Source organism: Micromesistius poutassou, assembly GCF_964030765.1.
Source record: "Micromesistius poutassou genome assembly, chromosome: 5".
Lineage (NCBI taxonomy): Eukaryota > Metazoa > Chordata > Actinopteri > Gadiformes > Gadidae > Micromesistius > Micromesistius poutassou.
In genome coordinates, this window is record NC_140275.1 from 22,210,721 (window position 1) to 22,226,027 (window position 15,307).

The window sequence follows — 15,307 nt, forward strand, 5'->3', positions numbered from 1 at the left end:
CTCTCTCTCTGCTCTATGTCCTGGTTCAACAATGAGATATATCATTTGTCTCATATTCATCTCAATGCAATTGGAGGCACTCTAACTTTGTTGCTTGACTCTAACATAGAGGAGGTACTCTAACTCTAACACTCTAACATGGGCCTCAAACCTGCTGTTTTAAAAAGCTCAGGTGTCTTTCTACTTAGACAATGTGTGTGGCGGTGGTGGTGAGGGGGAGTGCTTGCCAGTTTCACCTTGTATATAAACGTGTAATGTAAATCAGTGGGATGTACAGAGCCCTGTACATCCCACTGAGCCAGGGTTAAAACCCCACTTTCTCCTTTCAAAGAGTATCTGGTGGTCTGTCTGGGAGATCAGTCGGGGAAAATATGCTTCTTGGGGTTTACAAGCACATCTGCTGTCCGTCTTATCCACTGCTTGTGTGTGATTGTGTGTGTGTGCACACGAGTGTCAGTTTGTGTGTGTGCGTGCACAGCATTTCACCGGCGTGGGAGGGTGACCTTAGACTACAGCATGAGTGACACTGTTTCCCACTGCATGTGCATTGATGCCCATGTGTCGTGCACTTCCAGCCAATACTCGAATAGGCACAAATATGGAATGAAAAGGAGCGGGGCCAATTGGCTGGCTATTCCCGTCCACACGCCTGTCACTAGCATGTTCACACATCTACTCCACACCCCCACTATTGCTGTGCTCTGTGCGTGCGACAGATATCATGAGTGTGTGTGTGTGTCATCTCTGTGTCTGTGATACATCTTGCCCCGGGGCGTATTGTGTGTGATTCTTTTCATGTGCCCGCGCGTCTGGCCTGATCAGCTCATTCTGTCTGCCAGAGAGTGGCCCCGAAGCAAGACGGGGCCAGAGGAGAAAGTGGCGGCGACGCCGTGGCTACGTGACGCGGTGCCAGCGCGGGAACGCAGCCACCTGACGACAGCGGAGCTCCAGGGATTACTGCCAGAAACACATTCAGGTTGCTGTAAAAAAAACAAAGAAATAAAAAGAAATGTGGCAAATGAATTGGACAAAAGCTGTTACATAATGCTATGTGTAACCGATAGCTTTCACATTTTACTCTTACAGAAACGGATGGATGTCGCTTTAGGATGAATATTGTAAAGTAGACCTCAATATGCTTGAACCTTGTTAGCCACAGTGAGCAGGACAGAAGGCCTGCTGCTACTGGCCAAAGGATCTGTCACCAATTATGGGCCACATTAACAGTAATTACTATGTTCTATTTTAACCCTTTTTGGGGTTGTTTTTATAGTGCTGCTAGTGTTTGTCTACTTTGTTGCTTGACATGCCCTTCTATCCATCTGTTTGCTTTGCCTCTCTCTCTCTCTCTCTCTCTCTCTCTCACTCTCTCTCTCTCTGACAATACACAAGGCTGACAAAAAACTTGGTAGTTTAATTGTGTGAAAACCATTCACAAGGCCAGACTGTGCAACTGTTCCCCCACTGTGTGGTCCAACAGACTGGGAGCAAACAGACCCGGCCCACAGTGGAGGATTTTATACCAACCTCCCCTAAAAAAACGGACTGCCGACCTCCAGTGGAGAATTCTTCATGGTGCTGTAGCCTCCAATGCTTTTATTTTGGTTCTTAATCCTTCTGTTCCTAACACCTGTCCATTTTGTTGCCTTCGAGAGACTATTTATCATGTTTTTACAGAGTGCAAGAGGCTCACAAGCTTCTTCTCTCTTTTAACATTGGGTTTTATTTTTTTTGATGTGGTTTTTACTGAAAAGGTTTTTATCATGGGTGCTGCCTACAAAAAAGAGAAAAAAGAAAAATGTCAGCTAATGAATTTCCTTTCAGGTGAGGCAAAGATGGCTATTTACATTAGCAGAAAAACAGAGTGGAGAACAGGGAAGGGCAGGAAGCAAAGGCAGTGTGGCCGGTCAATATTAGAGCGAGACTCTGGCTAGATTTTAGATTTTATAAACACATTGGATATTTGGACGCTTTTAAACAGCGCTGGTGTTTTAATGACATTGTCTGTTCAGTTGTTGATGAAGAGTTGGTGTTTGCACAAGTTTTTATTGGATAAGCTATTTTGTTTCTAAACATACTGGGATTTTAAAGCATTAGCACTTTGTTGAACTGTTGAAATGTAAAAACTAAAATTATGTAAATAAATTGTGTTGTTAAAATCAAAATCTCTCTCTCTCTCTCCGCATGACGGAGTGAGTGGGCGGAGCCGAGCGTTTGAGTGAGTGTGACTGTTGGCTGCTGTGTTCTATCTTTTTTCTATCTTTTTCTATCTCTATGCTTTTTGTTTTTGTTTTCTTCTTTATAGTGTTAAGGTTTTGTTCTGCTTGAATTAGTATAAGTAACACGGGGTGAGGTTTTGGTTGTTGGTGTTGTTATTCGTTTTACCGTCTGCTTCCAGTGTCTGGTTGCAGCCGCCCCAGGTATGGAGAGTTTCGAAAAACTTCACGCGGCGTCATGCTGTTAAAATAGCATCGACTGCCAGTGTGGAAGATTGTAGCTTAGCTGCAGGAGATGTTATAGGGCACGGCAACATTCTGTCAGCCGCTCGCATGAACAATGTGATGGTGCTGTTTTTGGAAACAGTTGAGTTGGCTAAAGAGCTGATTGAGAAGGGAATAGTGGTTGACAGCATTTTTACCTCCGTCCTTCCTCTCTCCACTCCATCGAAGAAAGTTACCTTGTCAAATGTTCCCCCATTTATTAAAGATGAGGTTTTAACACAAACTCTGTCACGGTACGGTAAATCGGTATCCTCAGTTAAAAAGATTCCAATTGGAAGCAAATCCCCTCTTCTGAAACGTGAAAAGTGTCCTTCAGGCGATCCATGTTTATGATTTTGAAAGATAATAAAGATGATTTGGATCTAACTTTAAACTTGAAGGTGGACAATTTCAGTTATGTTATCTATGCCTCAACAAGTGTCATGAAGTGCTTTGGTTGTGGGAAAACAGGGCACCTTGTACGTGCGTGTCCCAAGGCAAAGGGGAGTGATGTGCAAACAAATCATGAAAACACCAGTAGGGCTAATGTGGTAGAAGAACAGTCTACCGAAACGAGTGCGTCTGCTGCTGTGGATGCAGCACCCGCTGTATCCAGTGACTGTCACAGCCGAGTCAGTAGGGGCAGATCATGCTTCCCTTTTATGGGAAGAGGCGAACGGGACAGCCGTGGTTGAAAAACCAGTTCATACAGAACAAAGTGCTTCCGCAGATGACGTGGCTGAGATGGGCAACGCAGAGTCTGAGAGTCAGTCCACACAGAACTCGCAGAGCAGTGCTTCTGCTGTCAATTATGATCAAGTTCTTGCCTCTCTAGATGATTCCCTCATGGATGCTGAGGAAAATGTTTTTAAAATACCCCCAAAAAGAAAAAGATCTAGAAGGGTTAAAAAGAGTGATAATCTACTTGATCTTAGCGGGACAGATGATGAGTATGAAAGCGACTTTTCTGACTGTAGCGTTACCTGCAGCTTACGTCAAAGTGGGTATGCTAGTCGCGATTACAGTGTGGATGACGTCAAATCCTTTTTGAAAAAAACATATGAGAAATGTTCATATTGATGACTACTTCCTTGATGTGGAGCAGTTCACCATGAAAATGAAATCTTTCATGAGTGAGGGCTGCTTTACAAATCCTGAGTGTTTCCGTCTGAAAAAGATAATGACTAAGATTAACGTTTTGGTAAATAGCGATGTTCAATGTTAGATTCTAATTTCCCATGTTTTATGATGATGGTGTGTATACAACTCTTATACTTTTTTCTTTTTATCATGGGTGAAATTAGTATTGCTTCTTTAAATTTAAATGGAGCCAGAGAAAGAAGCAAGAGAGCCTTGTTGTTTCAAACGATTAAAAATAATAGATTTGATGTGCTTCTTGCTCAAGAAACACACTCTGATGCCTCAATTGCTGCTGACTGGGCAAGCGAGTTTGATGGCCTGTCTATTTGAAGTCACAACACATCAAATAGTGGCGGAGTTGCTATTCTGTTCTCTCTGACTTTTACTCCTATTTCCTACCAGACTGAGGAAATCGTTAAGGGTAGACTTTTAAAAGTCAGAGCTCAATTTGAAAACAATTTCTTTGTGTTTTTTTGTGTTTACGCACCCACTACATCAATAGATAGAATGCTTTTCTTGAATATTTTGAATGATGCTGTATGCAATTGTGATTCTGAATGAATTTTTACTTCTGGGAGGTGATTTTAATTGTACTGAAAATGCAATGGACAGGAATCATGTAGAGCCACACATGCCCTCACGCAGAAGGCTCATAGAGCTGATTGATGCAAATGAGCTTGCTGATGTTTGGAGGAACTTTCATAATACACAGAAACAGTACACTTGGGTTCACTCTTACAGTAATTGTTTGTCTTTGGCTAGACTTGACAGGTTTTATGGTTTAAAGCATCAACTGAGTTTGTTTAGGAAATGTGTGATTATTCCAGTTGGTTTTTCAGACCACAGTTTGGTTTTTTGTTTTATTTCTTTAAGTTCTGTCAAGTCTAAAAGTGCTTATTGGCATTTTAATAATAACTTGTTATCCGATGGCCATTTTAGAGAGGTGTTTAGACTCTTTTGGAGCGATTTTAAGAACACAAAACCATCTTTCAACTCACTGCAACAGTGGTGGGACTTTGGTAAGGCACAAATAAGACAACTGTGTCAACAGTATACATTCAGTGTCACAAGGGACTTAACTCGTTCAATGGTCAAACTAGAAAAGGAGATAATTGAACTCCAACTTTTAGCTGAACAAACTGGTAATCAGACTTACACTGCACATTTTAAAGCAAAACAGAAATCATTGGCTGACTTGCTAGGGATAAAGGCACAGGGAGCTCTGGTCAGGTCCCGCTTTCAAAGTGTTTAGTTGATGCCCCATCTAAATTATTTTTTAATCTGGAAAAAAAGAATGGGCAGAGGAGTTTCATTCACTCTCTTCTTTCAGAGGATGGAGTACTGTTGTCCGATTTGGCTAAAATACGCCAGAGAGCAGTCAGTTTTTACACAGAACTTTACAAGAGTGAGAACTCTGATAATCAGGCGGATGACCATGACTCATGACTCACAACGCATCGATGCCCCTGCAACAAAGAAAACAACATAGGACGTGTTTCTATTCATGTGCACTGCATTTGTATTTGAGTGTTTATCTTATAGTATTCATATTTATTAGTTTTTGACGCGTTTTTAACGCAGAAAATCATAATAAACTGTAGCTGATACCGAAAATTATTTATGTCTCCAAGTCTGGCGTTAGGCCTTACTTTCTTACTGACACAACACGACTGTGTCCTCATCTACTTTTTAATTAACTAGCGTTACACCAGCGGTCATATTCCACCTACGTAAGGAAATACGTCACATTATTGAAGCAAAATACTTCAGGCGTTTTCAATGGGTGATCTTAATTGTTACAAAAACAACACTGACATTCTCTAACAAAAACCTCCTAACCAAGGAACAGACAACTGCCTTTGGAAAGTGACAACAAAACAAGTGCACTGTAAAGCCTTAATATTCTGCATTGTTGGTAAATGACAGAAGCATGTTATTAGACCGTTTTTAGAGCTTTAACAGAGAGCTTTAACATTGCGAGACAGCGACGTCAATGTCAGATTATAAAACTAATTAGCACTAAAAAACATTTCAAAGTGGTTAGTCATTTGACGGTTTCAAGAATGATTTCATGTAATTAGTTCTACTTCGTTGTTTGTAGGGTAAAAGCTTAACTGTACAAGGTGAAAACATCTCTCTTTCTGTCTCTCTCATCCGTGTTATCTCTCTGTCACTATCTCACTTTGTCTGTGTTCTCTCTCTGCACTACACGTGCACTACAGTACACACACACACACACACACACACACAGACACCTACATTTATGCAGGCGTGCATGCACACGCAAACAAAAACCAACCCACAGGCAAACGCAGATACACACAAGTACATGATTTCCACTTCAACACCATTACTAACCCAACTAAGAGCAAGCCTCCCCACTCTGGTTGGTTCTGCTTTACATCAACAAACCTGGTATGTACTGAGCTGCCCTCTGCCGCTTCACCCAGTGGACCTTTCACACACCACACTCACCGTTATTACCATGACTTTGTCTGGTGAATATACGTTTCCCACGGACATTGTTTTTGTAGTAGCAGGAGCAGCCTTCAGAGTGTGTTCTGCCTCCGCGATGGGCTTATGTGAACAGGATGTTTAGGCGTTAAGACAACGATATCAGCCCCTAAGGTGCCGTTATTGGTTATTAATATGCTACTGCCTTTACCTTGGTGACTCAATAACAAACACTATATGTATATATAAGTGGAGGCTTCTCCAGTGAGGAGAGGGAGGAAGATCCTCCTTAACATTGTTGAGAATAAAAAGTGTAATTGCCCAGACTACTGTAATGAATTAATGCCCTTAAATATGACTACTTTACTTTATACTTTAATGCCTTTGTATATGTAACGTTCTTTTCCCTGGGTAAAGGGATATTAGCACCCCCTATCGCCTATTGGATATTACTTCGGGGAGGACGTTCCTCCCTCAGCCTCCATTGACTCCCATGAATTTCTCGGGGAACTACTGGCGGCCGGTTTATAACATGGGGGTCAACGGGAGAGAGGAGGAAAGTCCTCCTCTGAGTGGGTGGGACTAGCTAAGGGATCTAAATCGCGTCAACATCTATTCATGAATAGGCTGGAGCCCTGGCTGAGCTATGAACCAATAAGCAGGAGCCCTGGCTGTGGAGCAGCCTGGAGGGAGGGTTTATCCCCTCAAGTCTCTACGCAACGAGAACCAACGAGAACCGCTCGTATGCCTCGTTTCCACCAAGCGGTGCGCTACTGTTCGTTGCGGTACAGTGCGGCTCTGTTCGCTTATATTCGCGTTTCCACCGCCAAAAGTCCACCGAAATAAACACGCTGAAATAAAAGCTTTTAAATGGCATCACTTTTGGTCTTGTGTCTTAATTTTTCTGCCCAATTTTTCTGCCCATTTCTGCCCATCAGCTTTCAAAGTACAATGCTGCCACTGGTGGATTTGTATAAATTTTATTCACATAATTATTCCTCCCTGCCATTTTGTAGTTCACCAAAACACCCTGAAACAACTTGATTCTCACATACTAATGCCACCATACGCCACTAACAGTGCAAGCAGGCCAATGGCAACCAAGCGTGCAGTCCTTCCTCCCTCACTTTAAAAACCACCAGCCGCCACTGGTATATATGCTATGTGCGGTGTGTCTGAAGTGATGTGTAATACATACAATTATGTATTTCCAATGAGGAATATGTACTGTATCTTTCAAAACAATAATGCATTAACAATTATGTTTCGTATCACTTCTTTGACAAAAAAAAAAAGATGCAGCAGAGGAAGCTGCCGGAAGGCTTTACTCTGTTCGTCTCTCTGTGATTTCCGAGTGCGTCGGAGCACTTCAATGGGACTGTCTTGAGTCTGAATGTGCTGAGTGCTTCACCCTTGAGAGGCTGTTTATTTAGCAGGTTGTTAAACATCTGCTTAATGCTCAAAGGGGTGAACCGAGTTTGGCATGATTATGGATAATGGCTAACACTGATAGCGCTCTGTAAAAGGTCCTGGAGAAAAAACAGGCGTAAAAGGTATAATTATTGTGTTCCACACACAGCACTGATTGTCTCTGGGCAGAAGGAGGGAGTTTGAAAAGATTCAACAGCAGCTTTGATCAAAGGTTGTCAAAGATAACCAGTCCATTTAGTGATTAACAACATAGTCAGGACTGGGCCTTAATGATCCGCTACCTGGTGAGCCGCGGGGGGCACCACCAACAGCTATTCTTTCACAGTGTGTACAATGCTCTCAACAGCATCCTATTGACAAACACATGCATAGGAATAGGAACAAATATTGTGCCACGTTCTCTTGGAATATAACCCATTGTTATGAACAGAACAGGATTATATGGAGCGTGTGACACTCGTTTGGGCTCCTAAAATGGGAGATCAATCATTGATTTATCTACGGGGCCTTTCAAGTTGGCAGAACTTGCACTGTAAAAAATAAAAAGTGAATTAAACTTGAAATTTCAAGGCAACTGTCTGCACAGGATTTTGGGGTTTTCATGTCAACTCAAACTTCTACATTTTGAAGAAAATATCACACAGTTGTGCCAACTTAATTCTTATAGTTGTACCAGCTAATTTCAAAGTTGAGACAACTAAGTTTTTTTGGTCCAAATAACTTTTCTTTCATAACATCGATCCATCGTACAATGGATCTCACGATGCATCGTTACTTTTTTGCCAACGTTTCCCGAAACTCTTCTCAACATGAACGTGTGTGCTCTGCTCTTACGACGTTCGTAGGCTTGTAGCTGTCCACTGACACAGTGCTGAAATGGGCTCGGTAGGAGGGGGAGACGCAGAAATGTGTAGTCTAGACTATGAGTAATATATATGCGGGAACCACTGTTTTTGGGGTATTGCGAAATTGCGCCAGCTGGACATTCAGTGGTATTGGATGACGTGTTTTAATAAAACACATCCAATACACGGAATGTCCAGCTGGTGACTCCACTGAGGCTATAGTAACGATGCATCCTAGTGCTCTACGAGTACCCCTGGAGCCATCGTTAGCTACGAGGGTTTTAACGACGTCGTCACGTAACGAGGCTTTCGGGGAAACGGTCTGAAAACTCTGCGATGATCGTACGAGGGTTTTAACGACGTCGTCACGTAACGAGGCTTTCGGGAAACGGTCTGAAAACTCTGCGATGATCGTACGAGGGTTTTAACGACGTCGTTAGGCTAACGATGCTTTCGGGAAGCGGGGCCCTGGAGTGGAGAAAGGTTGGGAACCCCCAGTGTTGTGGTGTCATATCTCGACGTGGTGTATGATGTTGACTCCTCCGGTACAGTAACGCTGTTCCCTTGGCTCATAGTGGGTCCGGGCGTCACTTGATTTCCAAATGGCAACCATCTCTTCTTGTGGTGATCAAGCTGCATGTTTCTAAAATGAAACACGTACACACACACACACACACACGCAGGCATGTACGCACACGCACACACACACACACACACTAATGTACATACACACACACACACACACGCACACACACACACACACACACACACACTAATGTACATATACACACACACACACACACACACACAGATAATGAGTCTTAGCGAGCTCATTGGGCAGCTGTTGAGAGTAATTAGTGCTTCATCTTGGAAAGGGGAGCGGGCCGTGAATATTCACACTTTGATCAGCTATCTCCGTCTGCCGTCCTCCACTCCTCCTCTCCTTTTAGTGCCTCCCTCCCTTAAGTCCTCCCCTCCTCCCCCTCTCCCTCCCCCGCGTAGCTCTGCGACGTGTAAACACTCCCACGGGAGCGGCGAGACTCCCTCTTTAACTCGTCCTCTCTCCCTCCCTCTCTCTCTCTCTTGTTCTTGACTCGAGCAAGATTAGAGCTTCATTACATTAATGTTCAGCCTCCTTTACACCCCCCCCCCCCCCCCCCCCCCCCCCCACTACACACATCCCACCAACCCTCCCGATGAGGGATGAGCTGCTAACAGCATCCTCTCTCTCTCTCTCTCTCTCTCTCTCTCTCTCTCTCTCTCTCTCTCTCTCTCTCTCTCTCTCTCTCTCTCTCTCTCTCTCTCTCTCTCTCTCTCTCTCTCTCTCTATATATATATATATATATATACTCTCTCTCTCTCTCTCTCTCTATATATATATATATATTTATATATTTGTGAGGATTTCAAATGCGCTTCTTGCTTTAGTCCTTAATAAAGAAGCCATGGATGGACAGACGAGGGGGACTGACAGACAGGCTAACAGTGTCATGATGTCATCTGTTAATCGCTAGCCTGAAGTCATTTCAACTCTTTTAATGAATTAATACCACAGCCCTTTATATCAGAATATCCCCTTCAAAGGACTTCACAGACCACAGATTTCTTCACTAGTTCCCCGCAAAACGAACAAATCCACAAGTTTAGATTGTGTGTTTCCGCGTCACTGGGCAGTTCATGGACTGTTCGAGGATAGTGGCAGCGTTACAGACCGGCCAACAGGCGAGTGGAGAAAGGTTGGTAACCATAACCATCATATTAAAGACAGTGTGATGAGTGCAGGGCGACATTTAAATAAGTTTAAGGGTACGTTTAGGAGGGGAGTTTTTTTTATTAAGTGCTCAGTTGGCGGTTGTAAGAATGATAGAACGAGTATAGAACGAGACTGAACACAAATGTCCCTTTTCCCCACTGAGCCAGGCCATTACAACCGGTGGGTCGAAGCAATAAAAAATACACAGTTTGCTCAAGAATTCCACACCACGCTCATGACCAGGGCCCTGTTTCCCGAAAGCATCGTTATCCTACGTGGTTTCCCGAAAGCATCGTTGCGTAACAAACGTCGTTACTGGAGTCCTCGTAGCTAACGAGGGCTCCAGGGGCACTCGTAGAGCACTAGAGCATCGTTACTATAGCCTCGGTGCGGTCACCAGCTGGACATTCCGTGGTATTGTGGGATGTGTTTTAATAAAACACATCCAATGTATGTCCAGCTGGCGCAATTTCGCAATATACCCCTGAAAACAGTGGTTACCGCCGATATATTACTCATAGACTACTGTTAGATTTAAGTTAGAAGTCAACAACATAAGTCAACAACATCATTTATTGCAGCAATTTAGAATTTCAAAAATACATGATACACAAAATGTAGGCTACCGATCAAACGCCACGTCACAAGGCATATAATAAAATCTAATTCCATTGCTGTTGTGTGGGAGGTCGCTTTCAAGCTGCACTCCCTCTGATTTTAATTCAACCATCGTGGTTAAAATGTCCTCATATTGATCAATGACAGAAGACATATTGTACATGAATCATGCTGAGACCAGCGGGTGTCGGAGAATTTCTGCAGGCGTTTTTTGTTGCGATTGTTTGCCATAAAGAGGCTGTGATGAAGTTCACTATTTATTGGACTGTGTCTAGACAGTTATGAACATCCCTGACCTTAGTTGAGTACACAATCGCCAAGTTGAGAGCGTGGTTTCTACAGTGAACGTAGACTGTTGCGGGAAACTGTGCTTATATTGCCCGCACCATCATATCCTTGCCCAACACTATGGGCAGGAATCGATCTAGACCAGCAACAGCAATAGCCGTGTCAATGCCTCTGCGTTTGAATGATAATGAATGAATGGAAAGTTGCGTTTTTAATGTTGACACCAAGACTAGAGAGTGTGCGGTGCGCCAATCACTGAATGAATGAATAAAACCTTCTGCGGAATCAGAGAAAGTCTGCCCTCTTTGCAGCGCAAAGCATGTTTCAGAAATCAGCACATTTAGATAAATGCTATAGTTTAGGATTAGGACTAGGACATATGTCGGCCTAGACCTAATCAGTTGTGTTTTAATATTTGTAGCATTCATATTAGTGTATTCTTTTCGTAGGCTACTCTGCTGTTGGCCTTGATGGGGAGATTTTTTTTGCTGCCACAAAATATAGTTTAATCCAACAACATTCCTGCGTTTCCCCCTCCTACCGAGCCCATTTCAGCACCGTGTCAGTGGACAGCTACAAGCCTACGAATGTCGTAAGAGCAGTGCACGCGCGTTCATGTTAAGAGGAGTTTCAGGAAACGCTCGAAAAGATTTTACGAAGCATCGAAAGATCCTTCGTAAAAATGATTGTATGAGTGTGGATCCATCGTTATCGGGAAACGGGGCCCAGGACATTTGACATTCAAGTTCTAACTGCTTGCCTCTCAGCCTCAGTCTCTTATCTGTGAGTATGTGCATTAAGAGTGTTAACACAGCAGTGTGTTATGGGGAAGTAGAGCGAGTGGACCCAAATGTTCGACACAGAGTGAGACAGACAGAGTGAGACAGACACAGAGAGTCAATTATTAGGGTGAGGGGCTTAATGGCAGGCAGGTAGTCGGACAGGCAAGGGTTCTGAAACACTGTATCCAGGGAGAAGATTGTGAGCGCAATCGACGGAAAACAATGGCCGAACAATCTTGACACGAGGAGGGGCCACAGACGAGGTACTATCTGTTGTAAACAACTTTGTTGTTGTAAACAACGATCTAGCGATGATTGTCTGGAAAACCGGGGTTGAAATACTGTGTGCTGATGGAAGATTGGCCGGTATGTAGAGTGCGGGAGATGAATGGATGACGTTGGATGAGAGACTGGCCCCGCTTGGTGGCAGAAGTGGACGGCTTGACAGAATGCTTATGCTGTGTGGAAATCAGTCAAAGAAAAACACCCACATTCCCTTGCCCTCGTGACATATTGAAATGTCTGACTCAGCATGCTGCCTCCTCCCACTACCAATAACGCAGCCCTAGAGCAAACGTAGTGGCACGTTAACACAGAGTCGAAACGTGTGGATTTCTTCATATGTGGGCTCCGTTGGAGAAAGCTACCGAGCTAGATCAGTAAATATGCAAACAAAGACACAGCTACAGGATCTACTATACACTCGATTGGGACATAATGGATGGGAATCGATCGACAACTGCTCAATTTGGGAGCGAGATAGCATATGGAACACATGAATCTCGCAAGCTCATGTTTCATTTGCTCTACAGATAAGGTCTGGCTCCCCTCCTTAACAACAAGATTTCTGCCCGGTACGAGATAGACGACCAATCCCAACCGTTTATCCAACATGAGGCAGGATGAATACAATGAATACGCCGTAGAGGCATTTCAACAACAACAAAGATGACTGCTGCTGATGTAGAACGGTTTGTTGATTCCGCTATCGAGACAGTAATAAACAAACTGGACGGTATAGTTTCACTAAAACAACAACCGACTGCACTTAAAGATGTGTCCGCTCAGACAGTGCTGCCTCACCTGTTTCGATGCTATGATGGTTGAGGTTCCTGTCCACAGGAAGTTTGGTCTGTGCCCGTTGGTGGCGCCCTTTGGAAAGTGAGGTTCCATACTAATTGCAGTTTAAAAGATGGCTGATTTACATCTAGACATAGAGAGTATCAAAAATGAACTTGGGTCTTGGGTCAACAACCGGCCCATCATTTAAGATATTATACTATTTAATTTTTGCACTTTAAGTTTATATGGCAACACGTGAAAACAATCTGCAAATTAAACATATTTCATAGCAAATCATCCTCCTTCAAGGGCTGACAAGGCAATCGAATAATATAAAAAGTAACTTAATTGAGAAGTAAAATGCATTCATTAATTCAACCTTTGAATGAAATGCATAAATGTATTATTTAAATAAATTAAAAAAATAATCGAATTAAGACAGCATCTGAAATGAAAGCAGCATGTTATAATGACAGTAGTGAATTTGTAATCAGTTATGAGATCATTCGATTAATCAGAGCAGCGCCTAAGCATGTGGGCGGGTATCGAAAGGCAATCACAGTCAATTATGCTCCTCACCGTGGGTGTGTGTGTGTGTGTGTGTGCGTCATCAATGGAATAACATATTGTCTTGCTGACAAGTCTTCAACCATCACAGTGCCACACTAACGACAAACATCACAGACTAGTATTCTGGTAACTATGTGTGCCCCTGTGTGTGTAATTCACACAAGACCAAATAGAATTTTATAGTACAGAACACTATCCAATTCATTTCTGATGCATCCTGAACATTGACTATCCATCCCTAAATCTTTTTCAGCTGAGCCTGCAGCTTCCAGCTACACAGACAGATTATCAACAGAGGGAAGTCAGTCTTCATTTGTACCATAACACTGAGAACAAATCTTTGAGTGGGATGTTTAGGTTCCTTGGCATCAATGCATGGAAATTTACAACAGGTCAGTTTCCCACCGTCAGGAGATATTATTAGACATCCATGGTTGCATCCCAAAACCTATGTCACAGCCTAGATGGTGTCCTAGTTAGTTCAATGAAGGCTCTAAGGTAACTCATGCATGAGACAGTTTAACAGAACGCAGCCGACGGAAAACAAGTCTATGTTATTTTAAGTAGATACGTGTCGTACTCATATGATCACCTGGGAGCAGAAGGTGAGAGATACAAAGACTAGTTTCATGGTGTCAGACCTGTGTTGAGGGGCTACATGGCAGGAGGCATTCCGCGGCCACATGTGATAGCCTCACATCGGTAGGACTGCAGTCTACCAAGACTCCAGCCGAGCCGTTGGAACGCAGCTTGGGTCTCACTGTGGTGACCTTTGACTCCAAACAGCGTCCTGACTAAAACACACATCATGGCCCTCATTTATAAAGGTCTCTGTGCACAAAAATGTTGCGGAAACAGGGATGAAATGTGCGTCGTGATTTATAGAAAAATTCCTTGCGGAAAAGAGTGCGCAGTTCTACGCATCCTTTCACCCTGGAGTAAAGGTCCCGCAAAGTTTCAAATTCAGATTCAAACAGTGATCTCCGGAGACGACAACAGGAAGTTGGTGGCGGTAATGCACCATATCGTAACGTAAATGTTAACGTAAATGTTAAGTCAATGTACATAGTTGTAATATGTTTATGTCTTGAGGTTGTACACATGATACAAAATAAGTTTGCACACTGCCCCAACCAACACCAACACCAAACTATAGAATATGAGCTGCCCAAACTTCATCCAACCAGCCTCTTTTGAACCACAACACATGAGGAATTTGACATGCATTTTCCTGACAGTTCACCAATGATGCTTTTCTCTGTGTAAGTATCTTTGGATTCAGGGTCATGTGATGAGTGACGTGACACAGCCATTTCAGTGACTGAAAGTGATTCTGAGTCGCTAGTCTCATTGAGTTACAGGCCACCCACTCTGGGTGACAGCTAGCTAGCTAGCTTCTAGGTCATCTGCTCTCATTTACCGGCACATATTCAATTAATTATGATCTTGTTAACAGGGCCGCACATAGTCGTCACACATACACCTAATTAACACCTGTAGGTAATTCACATCCTTGAAAGGACCCTGTGTGATATTGATATTCCCTTCATTAACATTCAGGATCGGTTTAAACTTTAAAGTGAGAGGTAAGAAGGAAAGAGCAGGGCTAGTGTGAGCTAGACCAAGCTGAGGCAAGAGCAGCACAGCTGTAGGAATCAACCTATGAGCTACATTCTGTATCTAAAAGGGGTAGTAAAGTAACAATAATACTTTTTTTTCTTTTTCTTTTTTCTTCAGTTTTTCACAATTGTTTAAACACATTAATTGGAACGTCAGACACAATGTGCACAACCTGAAACTCATGTACCAATTGCAAAACCAATTCTGCTGAACTCCAAGCACATTTTCTGCTTTTGACTCAGATTCCTATTCCAAACCACACAT